The sequence below is a fragment of the Rhinatrema bivittatum genome, chromosome 11 (genome assembly GCF_901001135.1).
Source record: "Rhinatrema bivittatum chromosome 11, aRhiBiv1.1, whole genome shotgun sequence".
NCBI classification, from domain to species: Eukaryota; Metazoa; Chordata; class Amphibia; order Gymnophiona; family Rhinatrematidae; genus Rhinatrema; species Rhinatrema bivittatum.
This window is the reverse complement of record NC_042625.1, coordinates 49,030,651-49,044,466: the sequence shown is the minus strand read 5'-3', so window position 1 is coordinate 49,044,466 and position 13,816 is coordinate 49,030,651. Positions and strand designations below refer to the sequence as shown.

General features: G+C 45.6%; 1 protein-coding gene across 3 annotated transcripts in view; it reads left to right on the top strand.

The window, feature by feature from the left end:
* Window positions 1–11,332: 11,332 nt before the first annotated feature.
* Window positions 11,333–13,816, top strand: part of YPEL1 (yippee like 1) — an 87,462-nt gene continuing 84,978 nt past the window's right edge. For 2 of the 3 annotated variants that reach the window (XR_003859192.1, XM_029619724.1), the window contains exon 1: window positions 11,333–11,739. The gene's annotated coding sequence lies outside the window, so the exon portion shown is untranslated. Of the gene's footprint in view, window positions 11,740–13,063; window positions 13,150–13,816 lie in introns of those variants that run through there. The other variant, XM_029619725.1, reaches the window with a different exon arrangement.

The window sequence follows — 13,816 nt, the reverse complement described above, 5'->3', positions numbered from 1 at the left end:
TTCCTCAGATGATCCTCCTGCAACCACCCCTGGAGGCAGGAGCAGATTTCCATCAGCAAGTGCAGCTGAACTGAGACTGTGGGTTCCAATGAGACAGCAGAGAGTGCTGAAGAGAACGCATTATGCACTTCCAGGTTTGCCACCATCAAGCTGAGTACCTGAAGGTAGGACCACACTGTTGGGCGCATGGTGTTCACCAACTGATGCACTTGAGACATCAATTTCTGAATTCGAACTTCCCGTAGGAAAACTTTGTCCTGCCCCATGTCGAATCGGACCCCCAGACAGTTGAACGACTAGCATGACTGAAGATTACTCTTGGTCAGGTTCACCACCCAACCGAGCTCCCGCAATAAGGAGATCACCTTGTGCATTACAAGGCAGCCCTCTTCCTGAGACTTGGCTCGAATTAGCCAATTGCCCAGATATGGGTGCACCAGGATCCCTTCTCTTTGCAAGGCCACCGCTACAACCACCATAACCTTGGAAAATGTTCTGGGAGCAGTGGCAAGACCAAAGGGCAGCACTTGAAACTGATAATGGCGCCCCAACACAGCAGAGCGTAGAAAGTGGAGAGGCCCGACGAGAAGTAGTAGCAGGACTGGGAACGCCGGGTACTGTGGCAGAGCCGAAGGCACCGGAGAAGGCCCGAGAATGGAGCTGACAGCCCACCGCCACCAGCGAGGAGGAATCAGAAGCTGGAGTCACTGTAGAAAGGGGAGGGGGCCTTACCACGGGTCTACCGCAGACGGCACGTGTAACACAGCCCTCAGCCTGAGGAGCCTTTGAAGCATGAACTCCACTGCCTGCTTCTTCTGTGGGGAGTGGCAAGGGGCACCATGAACATGTCCAGAGGAATACTGAAAAATTCCAATGCATATCCTTCTCGTACCACCTCCAGGAACCACCAGTCTAATGTGATCTCAACCCCTCCCCCCTCTCATTCCTGAAGGTGGGTTAGCAATCCTGCATTGGGAGGTATGGGAGGGTCCACAACCTGACCCTGCGCCTCATCTGTCACAAATGCCTGGATCCTGCAGCACGACCTCTCATGATAAGGAGGCGCTGTACCTGTCTCTTATCCTCCGGCAAACGAGGAACTGGAGATTCGCTCCACTTACTGGCCAGGTTCTCCAACTCATTGTCAAATAAGAGCGAGCCGTTAAAAGGCTATTTGGTGAGATTAGCCTTGGAGGTCGCATCGGCCAACCAATTTCTCAACCATAACTAGCACCTGGCCATCACAAGTGAAGTCACCCCTCTGGACAAGGTGCAGACCAAGCACAGCCCACATCAGCCAAAAAGGCAGCAGCTGGTACCATAACAGTGTTAGGATTTATGCCAGAGTCAGCAATCTTCTGGGACAGAAGCAAACAAGAGCATGTCCCCATGGAACAACATGAAGCAATGCAAGTCACTGCCACAGCTTCAAACGCCTGCTCAAGGAGAGTCTCAATTTGGCTAACATGAGCATCCTTCAAGGCCTTTCCCCCTTTCACGGGAATAGTGGTCCGCTTGGAGACTGCACACACAAGTACATCTACCTTCTGAAAATAGAAGCACTCTCTCACCACTGAATCCAGAGGGTACAGACCTTCCAAAATCCAAACCCTTTGGAAATAGCCTCTGGGGCACTGCACTCAAACTCAATCAGTTCTAGAATGGTTTTCATCATGGGTTAAGAAACCAAGAGGCTTTACCAGCCACAGCTTCAAATTCAAGGAAACCAAACTAGGATTTCTCCTTGGCTCAGAAACAGAATTTTCCCCAGGAACTCCAAGCATTGTCAAAGTCTTGGAAAAACAGAGCTGGCACTTCATCTCTTATGAAAGAACCGTCACATAGTTCTATATAGCTCCAATCCAGGGTGTGTGTGTGTGGGGGGGGTGGGGTGGGGGGTGGGAAGTGTTCCCCATCCTCAAGAGAGGCAGGTCCGGCGCCAACCTCTGAGCCAGCCTGAGCTCCATCCAGAGGACCCGCTGATGCTCGAGGGGCACTGCGGTGCTGAAACAAAAAGGGAGATCCGGTGCTTAGGCTTCTGAGGCACAGGCGCTATCATGGCTGACAATGCACTGAGCGGCGGCCGGAGGTATGCGTCTAGCCTTTTTTTTTTTTTTAATATAAGCTCCACTAGGCGCCCAAAGATTATGTGTCCAATACTTGTGCGTGCATACCTCGGCGCTCAACTATGCGCCTAAAAATTATTTGGCCAAGACTTATGCACGCACACCTAGGCGCTCAACCAGGTGACCAAAATGAGAGCGCATAAAACCACTTGAGCACAGACGGAAGCACATGGCCACTAGGCGGCACTTAACGTGGGCACTCAAAATTCAAGGCTTTACTATGCGCCCAAAAACTGGATGCACAACGAGACGCATATGCTGGACTGACAAGCCAGTAGGGTAGCCCACATGAAAAGCCATTGCGGCCTACTACACTGCATGCAGTGAAAAGCCTTGGAGCGAGGCTTAGCCTACAGAGGCTGCTCAACCTGCCAGGCTGCCCACATCCCTCAACCTCCCATGGAGCGGGACGAATGCCGGAACGGCACACCAAGCTCGGAGAAGGAAGCACTGTACAGTAAAACCTCCTGCTAAGACTCTGATTATATCTTTCTTTTTTTTTTTAAACTTACCAGTGCTCAGCCTTACGTGGCTGAGCACAGAGACTGTCTCCGGCTGCGGGGGAAGAAGGCAATTGCTGTCACTGCTGCACTTGGCTTCCTGCACCCGCTGCCTTTCAGCCGCTCAAACAGCTAAGTTCATGCCAGCAAAACCGGCTACCAGATTAAGGCACACTTCTGAGGGACCACTGAACTCACCTCAGGAATTTTCAACTGGGGGAGGTACCTTTAGGTATCACTGCAGGATAGTGGGGCTTTCTTTTTCTTAATTTAGATTTCAAATTTCTCCTTCCAAAAAACTCAAAGCAATTCCCATAGGGAGATGCATGTCCACCATCTGTTGGAGACAGAGAATACTGGCAGGCTGGGGTCACTGCAGGGGTATATATACTGTGATGTCAGTTTTGCTCCATCTCCATCTGCTAGCAGGGGTGCATAAACCCACTGGTCCTGAGTCCATCTGTCTACACACTAGGAAAATTAAATTTCCTTCTTTTCTCCTTCTAAAATTTAAAACAATCGCCAGTAGGGAGATGCATGTCCACCATCTGCTGGAGATGGAGAATACTGGCAGGGTGTCACTGCAGGGATATATATCTACTACTGTGAAGTCAGCTTTGCTCCGTCTCCATCTGCTGGTAGAGGTGCATAGCCCACTGGTTCTGGATTCACCTGTCTGAACGCTAACAAATAATGGTTTTCCTTTGCAGAAGCCCCCTCTAGCACAGCGAGCTAGGTTCGGTGAGGGGGAAGCTTACTAGGTGAAGTGAGACAATCCTGACCTCCACAAGTCTTGGGGGGGGGGGGGGGGGGTAACAGTTTGATAAGTGGGAACAAATCCTTATCAGGGTTACAGAACTCATCGCTCATTCAGTCCCACCCCCACTTTAATTTTGTCTGTGTACTCTCTTTTCTACTTTCACATTCCTTTTTTTCTAACTTTGTATTTATATCTGAAATTTCATTCTGCTACAAAAAAAAGAGCTTTTTAGGCAATGTTGCTTTCCTTTGCCTTTGCTTTTTTCCAAGGTTAGTGACTCCAGCCTGTCTCATTGTGCTGCAGGGATGCCAGCTTATAGGATCACATCACCCCCATAACAGAAAACTGTGGCGACGTGCCTTTCTAGGCATATAATGGAACCTTAACTCCTTGTCTGAGCAAGTTCCTGTGTTATTCCCCTCTTCGTGCACTCCGTTCATCAGACAAGTCACTTCTATCTATGCCCTTCTTCTCTACTGCCTGCTCTTGACTCTCAGCTTTCTATCTGCCTGCACCATGTACTTGGAATAGATTTCCTGAGTTGGTGCATCATGCTCCCTCTCTCAACTTGCTTCAATCCAATCTATAAGCCTATTCTCTTGAGGCTGCTTTTAAATTTTAAACCTGTTGGTTCACCTTCAGCTTCATTAATTTTAACAATTGTTTGTCTTGATTAGTATGTATGATCTGTTGAGTAAGGGAGTGTCTCATTTGTTGTTGGTTATACAGTGCTGTGCATATAGAGTAGTGTTATGGAAATGATAAATAGTAGTAATAGGAGAGAGACCATAGATAAGTTCATGTGGCAGGCAGGGCTGTCCTTAGGGTGGAGAGGTGAATAGGCTGCACTACCATGGTAGTCTCATCTCTAACACTATAATTTCAGCAGTAAAGGGCCCTGCTCTGGTTCATTCACCCTGAGTCCCTCCTAAGATCAGTCCTGTTAACAGGAGATGATTTGGCAGCCCCCACCATCCATCACTTGCTCCAAATAGACCAGCACTTGCTAGGTTGGGCAGAGTTGATGGGCATGATGTAAGATATGTCCTTCCTCTATGAGGGGGAAGGGGGGAAGCAGGGATCCTCACATTACATATCCCCTTCCAGGGTTATGGTGTCTCTTTCTCTTCCTCTTCCCCCTCCTTTGTTCTCATCTCCACTCATATCTTCTTGGCTATTCTTGTCCTAATTCATTGCATCATCTACCTCAGGAAAAAGAACTCCTGCAGTGGAATTTATGAATTCCATCTAAAGTGCCTCCCATCAACCTGGGACTTTATCATCTGGCGTCCACCACCATTTCGACCCTGTTTTCAGGTGCTAGAGACCCATTTTGCTGTGCGAAGCTCCGCCCCGATTGTGACATCATCAGGGGTGCCTGCCTTTAAAATCAAGGCAGAGATGCCGGAGGTGCTCACGCCGCAGGCGGGCATGCCATCGTCGCGAGCACGAAGGAGAATGCGCCCCTTCTTGTGCGTCTGCTTGTGTGTTTTCCCATTGGGTTTGGATGCTTTGTCTCATTTTTTGCATCTTCAAAATGCTTGAGTTTTAGTACAGAGTTTTGTTATTTTAAATTTTTCATTTATTTGTTATTTCTTATTGTCGTACCTTGTTGAATTCAAAATGTCCTTTCCTATTCCTGTTATATTAGGTAGATGGAGATATGCAGGAATTTCTTCCTTTCACCCATGTAGACCCAATAGAGCATTAATTGAACCAAAAAGAGAGCCTTTTTGCTATAGTATGCATTCCACCTATAATGATCTTAGTATTTTTCTTATTAATAATCAATCCATAGGCAAACAAATTCCTATTGTATTGGATTTACTTGAATCCAGACAGCCAGATATCATTTGTATTACTTAATCCTGGGGGAATTCTGCGCTACTGTGGTGCACAGAATTTGCGCAGAATTCCCCCCTGCGCAGAATTGCCATTTTCTGCGCAAAATTGCCAAATTCTGTGCAGAAAAAAGCAGAGGCGACCCCGGCATGCCGTGGAGCACGTCCTGCATGTGTTGCGGGATGCGCTCAATTTGCAGTGAAGATGAAGGCCCCGGCATGCCGTTCACGTTGAAGATAGAAGGCACCCATGTGCCACGAATGGAGTGTGCTCCGCTCGCGGCGAAGATGGAAGGCCCCCGTGTGCCGCGAATGGAGTGTGCTCCGCTTATGGCGAAGATGGAAGGCCCCGGTGAGAGAATATGTGTATGTGTGTGAGAGAGCAGAGGGGGAGAGGAGGGTGAGAGAGAGCAGGAGGGTGTGAGAGAGCATGGGCGGTAAGAGAGGGAGGATGCTTGAGTGTGGGTTTCAGAGAGGGAGCCTACACACAGGGAGTGTGTATGTGTGAGAGATTGGGAGCTCGTGTGTATGAAAAAGGGATCATGTGTATGTAAGGGTGCTAGCCTGTGTGAAGGGATTGTGTATATGTGAGACAGTGCCTGTGTGCGGGAGAGACATAGGTAGCCTGTGTGAGGATGTATGTGTGAGAGAGAAAGGGAGCTTGTGTGGGTGTGTATGCAAGAGGGCCCTGTATGAGGGGATGTGTGTGTGCGAGAGAGTGAGGGAGCCTGAATGAGGGTGTGTGTATGTGTATTAGAGAGAGGGAGCATGTGTGTGAGAGAGGGAGGAACAGAGGGAGCCTGTTAAGCTCTGGAATTTGTTGCCAGAGGATGTGGTTAATGCACACCCGGGCCGATACAGAAAAACCTGCGGGAGAGCCGGCGAGCGCCCAGGCCACTCTCCTGGGCGTGCAATTCAGTATCGGCCCATATGCAAATGAGGGCCCGTGGTATAAGGAGGCGCTAGGGACACTAGCGCGTCCCTAGCGCCTCCTTTTTGACAGAAGGGGCAGCTGTCAGCGGGTTTGACAGCCAACGCTCAATTTTACCGGCGTCAGTTCTCGAACCTGCTGACAGCCACGGGTTTGAAAAACAGACGCCGGCAAAATTGAGCGCCCGTCTTCCAACCTGCGAGCCGCGGGCAGATTTTTTATGATATTAAGTCGGAGGGTGTACAGAAAAGCAGTTTTTTCTGCTTTCTGTACACTTTCCTGGTGCTGGCCGAAATTAAAATGTACGGCTTTCCTGCACATTTTGTTTTCTGTATTGCGTGGGAATAACTAATAGGGCCATCTACATGCATGTGCATGTTGCGGGCGCTATTAGTTTTGGGGGGGTTGGCCGCACGTTTTCCACGCGCTATTACAGCTTACTGTATAAGGGGAAAAATAGCGTGTCGAAAACACACGGCCAAACATGGACTAACTGCGCTCAGCCTGAGCGCAGTTTACTGCATCGGCCCGTTAGTGTAGCTGGGTTCAAAAAAGGTTTGGATAAGTTCTTGGAAGAGAAGTCCATTAGGCTGCTATTAATCAAGTTTACTTAGGGAATAGCCACTGCTATTAATTGCATCAGTAGCATGGGATCTTCTTAGTGTTTGGGTAATTGCCAAATTCTTGTGGCCTGGTTTGGCCTCTGTTGGAAATAGGATGCTGGGCTTGATGGACCCTTAGTCTGACCAGCATGGCAATTTCTTATGCTCTTATGTGTGAGGGGCAATACTGCGAACAGAGTCAAACTCTGGGACTGGCAATAGAGTGGAAAGGGTTGAGCCTAGAGGTGGAGGGGTGAGATACTGGCAGGTGGAGGAGTTGGGGCCTGAGAGGGCAAAGTGGCCAGGGCAGTAGGGAGAGCGAGTGGAAAGGACACTCTTACAGTGAATTTCTAGGGAAATTCTGCTCAAAATATTTAAAATTCTGCATCTATAAGTAGTAACATTTTTCTGTATTAATTTAAAATGTAATTACTTAAGGACTGTCATGTAAATTGTGTTATTTTGACCAATATAAAGTTTGCAGAATTTTAAGTTTTTGTGCGCAGAATTTTAAATATTTTTGCGCAGAATTCTCCCAGGAATAATTATTGAATCTTGGCTTCTGGAGACAGATGCTGTGCTTCTGAAACAACATAAATTGAGTGATTACTGTATTTTTTCTCAGCTGGGATTCTATAAAAGAGGTGGTGGGTTACTAGTGATTGCTAAATCTAAACTTGCTTTAAAGGTCCTCGATTGTAGCTCAACTCTTGAGTTAGAGGTACTTGTCTTACACAACTCTTTATGAGGAGTCTGTCTTATCTACTCTCCTCCCAAATTTTTGGAACAGAATCCAGCAGTCTTAATTGACACCCTAAATTGTATTAGTGCTGATACTAAAGAATATATTATTCTAGGAGACTTTAATGTACACCCTAATATCAGTCCCATAACTGATAGTTGTGAATTTATTTTGGAAACTCTGAATTCTTTAGGATGGCAACAATTAATAACTGAGCCTACTTATTCACAAGGTAAACTCTAAATTTAGTTTTTTTTTAGATACGGTTCCTCTCATTTTAGTATGCCTACGATTACTTGTAAGGCTGTTCCTTGGTCAGATCACTTTCTAATTGAAATAATATCAAAGTCGGAAAAACCTGTTAAAAAACATAAAACTTTCCCCCAGGTTGTCACCAAAAGAAAAAAATTCGAAGTTGATTCTTTAAAGGAATCTTGGATTCCAAAATTAACAAAAAAAATCTCAAATGTACATGATGCAGTAACCCTTTGGGTTAACTCTTTAAGTTCTGTCTTAGATAAAATTGCTCCTATGACACATTTAACTAGTAAAAGAACCTACATTGCCCCAAGGTTCGGAAAAGAATTGACTTTAAATAAAAGACAATTAAGAATTGCTGAAAGGCGCTGGAGGAAATGTAAATCTCAATCTAATCTACAGAATTATCTGAACGAATTAGGAAATTACAAAACAAGTCCAATTGTCTAAAAAGACAATTCTTTACTCACCAAATTCAATCAGCCCCTAACAAGCCTCGTGAACTTTTCTTTATTGTAGAAAATGTAATCTCTAATCCACAATCAAACATGATTATGGATTAGAGCTCAAGATTTTGGGTTGTTTTTTTTGGAAAAAAAATGAGTGAGCTAACTTCATGTTTTGCTAATGACATGATTCTAGTGGAAGATCGAGAGAAGGTCATTTGGGAATCTTTCCATCAGTTGGATCTAAATGATATAACCAATATAATCAACTAAACCACTTTTCTAAAAATTTTTGCTTGTGTTTGATCCAATAACAGGTAGTTTGCAGGTGTTTCATTACACTTTGCAGCTTTTCTTTTTCAAAAAAAAATTTTCCTCCATTTAAATGGTGACTTGCTTGTGAGCAGAGTAATGTTATTAAATATTTGCAAAAATTAATTTTATTGGGGGATTAATAAATATACTTGATTTATCACATTGTCAATTCCCCAGAAGATATTGGTGCTGTTTTTGAGGTTTTGGTACCAATATAATCAATGCATTGAAATCTAATTTTTGTCCACTATCTAATATCTCAAACACATCTTTTAAATGCCTTAAAAATGAGCTTACTCCCTTTTTGACAGTTAATTAATTTTTCACTCCAACAAGGCTGCATTCCTGGAATTCTAAAAAAAAGCTACTGTCAAACCTGTATTAAAAAAAACCTACCTTAGATCCTAATACTCTTTCAGGATATAGGCCTATTAGCAATCTCTCATTTTGTGCGAAACTTTTAGAAAAAACAGTATTAAAACAACTTCAAGACTTTCTAGACACTCTTTGGATGATTTCCAATCTAGTTTTCGACCAAATTTTAACACAAACTTTATTAATGTCGTTATTTGACATCTTAGACAAAGTTTTGATATTGGCACAGGCTTCTTTCTGGTCCTTTTGGATTTAAGTGCAGCTTTCGACATAATTGATCATACCATATTACTTAACAGTTTGTTGAATATTGGAATTGGAAATACTGTTCTAAAATGGTTTTCTTCCTTTGTGTCTGAAAGAACACAATCTGTGTATTTTGCTGGTCAATATTCAGAAGATTTCAAACTTGTTAGGGGTGTTCCACAAGGGTCAGCTCTCTCCGCCATTCTTTTTAATATTTATATTGCCCCTATCTGCCAAGTTCTGTCGGATATAGACTTTATGCCGACGATATTCAGTATTTTATTCCAATCTCAGAATCAATAGAGTGTTCTTTAAACAAGATTTCTTCTTGTTTAATTGTTCTCAAGAAATGGTTATCTGAAAACAGGTTAATTTTGAATATGACTAAAACCAAAATATTGTATCTTGCAAGATTTCCAGATTCCAAAGTTCCAAAATCTCTTTTGATTGAAGGTGCTGAAATCCCTATAGTAAATGAAGATAGAAACCTTGGTTTCATAATGGATACCACTTTATCGTTAAAACCACAGATATCAAAAGTTACAAAAAGCGCTTTTTATAAACTTCCTTTAATGTGCAGACTTCGACCATTCCTATGTGATTCTGACTTGAGAACTACTATTCATTCTTTGGTGTTATCACCACTGGATTACTGAAATGCCCTTTATTTACGACTTCCCCAAAAAACAATACGTGCCTTACAACTAGTGCAGAACTCGGCAGCTAGGGTCATATCAGGTTTATCTCCACGTGAGCATATTTCTCCCACTTTGGTTAATTTACATCTTCTACCAAGCAAGAGTACTTCAAAATAATTGTTAGTATTCAAAGGTCTAAAAGGAATTACTCCACCTAGTGTGAATGCAGCCTTGAAGCTTTATTGCCTTTCACATTGTTTAAGATCCTCGAGTCAGGCTTTACTTACTCTACCTTCTCCAAAAATTTTTCATTTGGATGAATCACGTGAAAGATTATTTTACGTTCAGGGCACTCTCCTCTAGAATGCTCTTCTGCTCATATTAAAAAAGATTTGTGTTAAAATTCAGGAAATTGTTGAAAACTTTCTTGTTTTTACTCAAGCATTTGGAGGTGTATGATATTGAGTGAGCACTTGAATCCTTCAGGTTTTATAATTTTATTTTTGTCATTGCTATTTTGTTAATATTTATTTGATTTATGTCTGTTATATTAAATTTTATGAATGTTTCTTGTACACTGCTTAGAAATTCTTGATTTGCGATAGACATTTTTAAATAAAATAAACAAATAAATACAATTTAGTAGTTAAAACAGGGTTTTTTTGGCCCCCTCGGCAGGAGGGCTTTATTTTTTGGCACCTGCTTTAAAAAGAGCAGAGTTAAGTTAGGTATGGTTATTTTACATTACTGACCTCTCAACAGCTGATTAGAAATATATTAAATTAATCCAATAAAAAGGTATCACATCACAGTTGTTGGTTGACTTTATTTCTAATGCTTCAAAGTTAACTAACCACATAATTGTATTCATGCGTTGTTTTAGCACTGGGAACGAGTATTAACTGCGCTGAAAGTGGAGGGTATGAGCTCTTGGGGCGATGACTCATACTGCTGGAGGCCAGGGACCCCTCTTCCCTTTACATGTTGGAGGTATAGCGGTCATGCTGGGTGCCTGAAATCATCTCCTTCCTTGGAGCAAGGAGACAGTGATGCCTTCAGCCATGAGCTGGTCCCAGATCCGTCAGGCCCTACCTGTCTAGTACTAACCCAGCGCAGGCGTGGAGGAGAGGGGCCACTACAACCCAGAATGCAGAGGTGCAGGTGGAAGGATGAACACGAGGCGTACCCGAGCATTATGGGGCCAATCCTCACACGCACGCATTGCACACTGTCTGCACTCGAGCGCCTGGCACCTCTTTGTCACGCGCCTGTTGTTTATTCAATCCTCCCGCGCACGCGGCCAGGCGCGCGCCTCTTCTTGTGCCCACAAAGGAAACAAAAAGCTAAGGCAATACAAGGCCCCGCCTCTTTCCCCCTTTGCTCCCACCCAGCACAACGCCTGCAATTGGTAGTCTATCCAGTTTTCAGTAGTTGGCAGCAGGATTTACCAATCAGAACCGGAGTTGGTAAACGTCCTTTTTTTTTTTTTTTTTTGTTATGACACGTGCTCTCCCCCCTCCCCCTTAGCGTCTCGCGCGCTGTCTAGAGCCAGCGCTTCGCTTTCCCCGGCCGCTCTCTACCCGTTCTCCCCACCTCCTCAGCTAAACAACATCCTTTGTCTCGAGGCGCGGGAGGTCCAGGATTGGTTCCGGCTGTCTCGCGCTCACCGTCCATTGGCTGCGGCGGAGCTCTGACGGCAGCAGCGGCGCCCGGTCATTGGTCCGGCTGCCTCGGCCGTAAAAGTTGTCCAGTAACCGCCGTTGCCCCCCTACCCTCCTAGAGCCGCCGCAGCAGCAGCAGACGGAGAGCGGTGTAAGGGAAGCGGGAGAAAGCGAGCTGAGTGCGGGGAGAATGCAGCGCCCCGCACCGTCCCCTGAGGGAAGGGACGGCCTGCGGAACCCGGCGGCCCGTGTATGACGGCGGAGAAGCAGCGCAGTGCCGGGGACGTGACGGGCACAGGTTGGGGCTTTCTTTTCTCCTGAGCCGGAGGGTTTCGGCGAGGCCCTGCTCTGCTTTGTCTATTGCTTGTGGTTGCTCAGCTGAATTTGCTGCCGAGGAGGCCGGTGGGGGCCGTAGTGGGTGCCGAGCTTTACCACAGCCACGTCTAGGGGAAGGTTTGTTATACCGGGGAAAGAATAAGGATGGGGTTACTCTATACTGACAGGTGCTGAGATATGGGGGGTGGATGCTATACTCGGGACGAGGTAGGGGGGCGTGCTGTACTGGGGAAGGGGCAAGGTTATAGGGACTGCTGTCCTTGGGGCAGGGGCATAGGGGTGCTATATTTGGGGGCAGGCATAGGAATAGGAGTGCTTTACCCTGGAATGGGGGCAGAGGCTGACATGGGGGAGATGCCCTTTATCCGGAAGAGGGGAGGAGCTTCCCCTTGAGAAGGGGGCAGATGCTGGGGGGGAGGAGCTTCCCCTTGGGGAGGGGGAGGAGCATCCCCTTGGGAAGGGGCAGATGCTGGGGGGGAGAGCTTCCCCTTGAGAAGGGGCAGATGCTGGGGGGGGGGGGGAGAAGGGGCTTCCCCTTGAGAAGGGGCAGGGCAGATGCTGAGAGTGGGGTGAGAAGGGGCAGATGCTGAGAGTGGGGGGCTTCCCCTTGAGAAGGGGCAGATGCTGGGGGGGGGGAGGACGAAGGGGCTTCCCCTTGAGAAGGGGCAGATGCTGAGAGTGGGGGGGGGGAAGGGGCAGATGCTGAGAGAGTGGGGGGGGGGAGAAGGGGCTTCCCCCCGAGAAGGGGCAGATGCTGGGATTGCGAGCAGGTGCCTTATCGAGGGAAGGGGGCAGATGGTGGGATTTGGAGGCGGTGCTGTTTACCCCAGGGAAGGCGGGTAGAAGGTTGAGGGGACATGCTTTAGCTGGGGGAAGGGACAGGTGCCGAGTGCATCAGGTTCGTTATAGACTTTGTGCGCATTATTCTCAGGGAAGAGATGATTGTAATTAGTGCTGGTGTTTTGTTGTTGTTGTGTTTTTTTTTTTTAAGTGGGAAACCATACAGGGGCAAAAGAGAGCGAATAAATGTGTAAAAATATGTAAACCACGATTAAATGAAAAACAAAATAATCTCCTTGTCTACTGCAATACTAAGATGGGCAACGCGCCATTCCTGCTACGGTATGCAGCGCGTGACTGTACAGTGCTCTCCGGGCACTATGAGGCACGTACAGACCCACACCGAGCGGCCATTCCATGCTGCTGTGACAGCACAGTGCAGTGCGGTTGTTGGGTTCCACTCGGAGTCCTAATATCATTCAAACCAGAGTGTGTAGAGTCTCTTCATCCTTTACCGATTACGAGTAGTCTACAGAAGGTTTTAGTAAAATTTCCAGCGTTGGATGTTTATCTTCCTAGGAGATTTTTTCGGGTAGGATCTTCTGTCCTGATCATAGACTTTGCTATGAAGGGGATGTAGATCTTTGGTGAAGACTGCAGGGTTAACCTCATGCTGAATGATTCTGTCTGTACTGTGTGGGCTGATTATTGAATCAGTCTATTTTTAGACCAGAACAGTGTACATAATCTGAAAAAGTCTTGGTTTTTAAACTTTGCTATTTTTGGCAGGATTATTGGGTAAGAAGCAGAGTTTTGATTCGTTCTACTTTGATTGTTGCGATCACAGCCTTTGAAATAGTTTTCCCCCCTGTAATTCATAATAAATCTGTTTTGAATCGGATTTCCCTCGGAGAATAAACAGTATTCTGAAGAATGTTTGTCCTTGAAGTTTCTCAACAGTGTAACTGAGGTGGTTCTTTGCAGATAACAATATATTACAGTAAATCTCCCTTTTCAGTTAATTTTAATTTGTCATTACTGCCAAAAGATGGTCTGTTGAACACGAATGGTTGTTACCAATTTACTAAGTTGATGCTTGATGTTGTAGTTTGTTCTGTCCTGATATTATGCTTATTTTTGCAGGTATCAATGCAAATGAAATGGTGTTTTGAGGCAGCCAGTTGTAGTTGTTAAACATATCTCTGTATTAATAAAAATGCATTGAGCTTCTTGTCAAGAATTGTCTACTCGCATTGTCA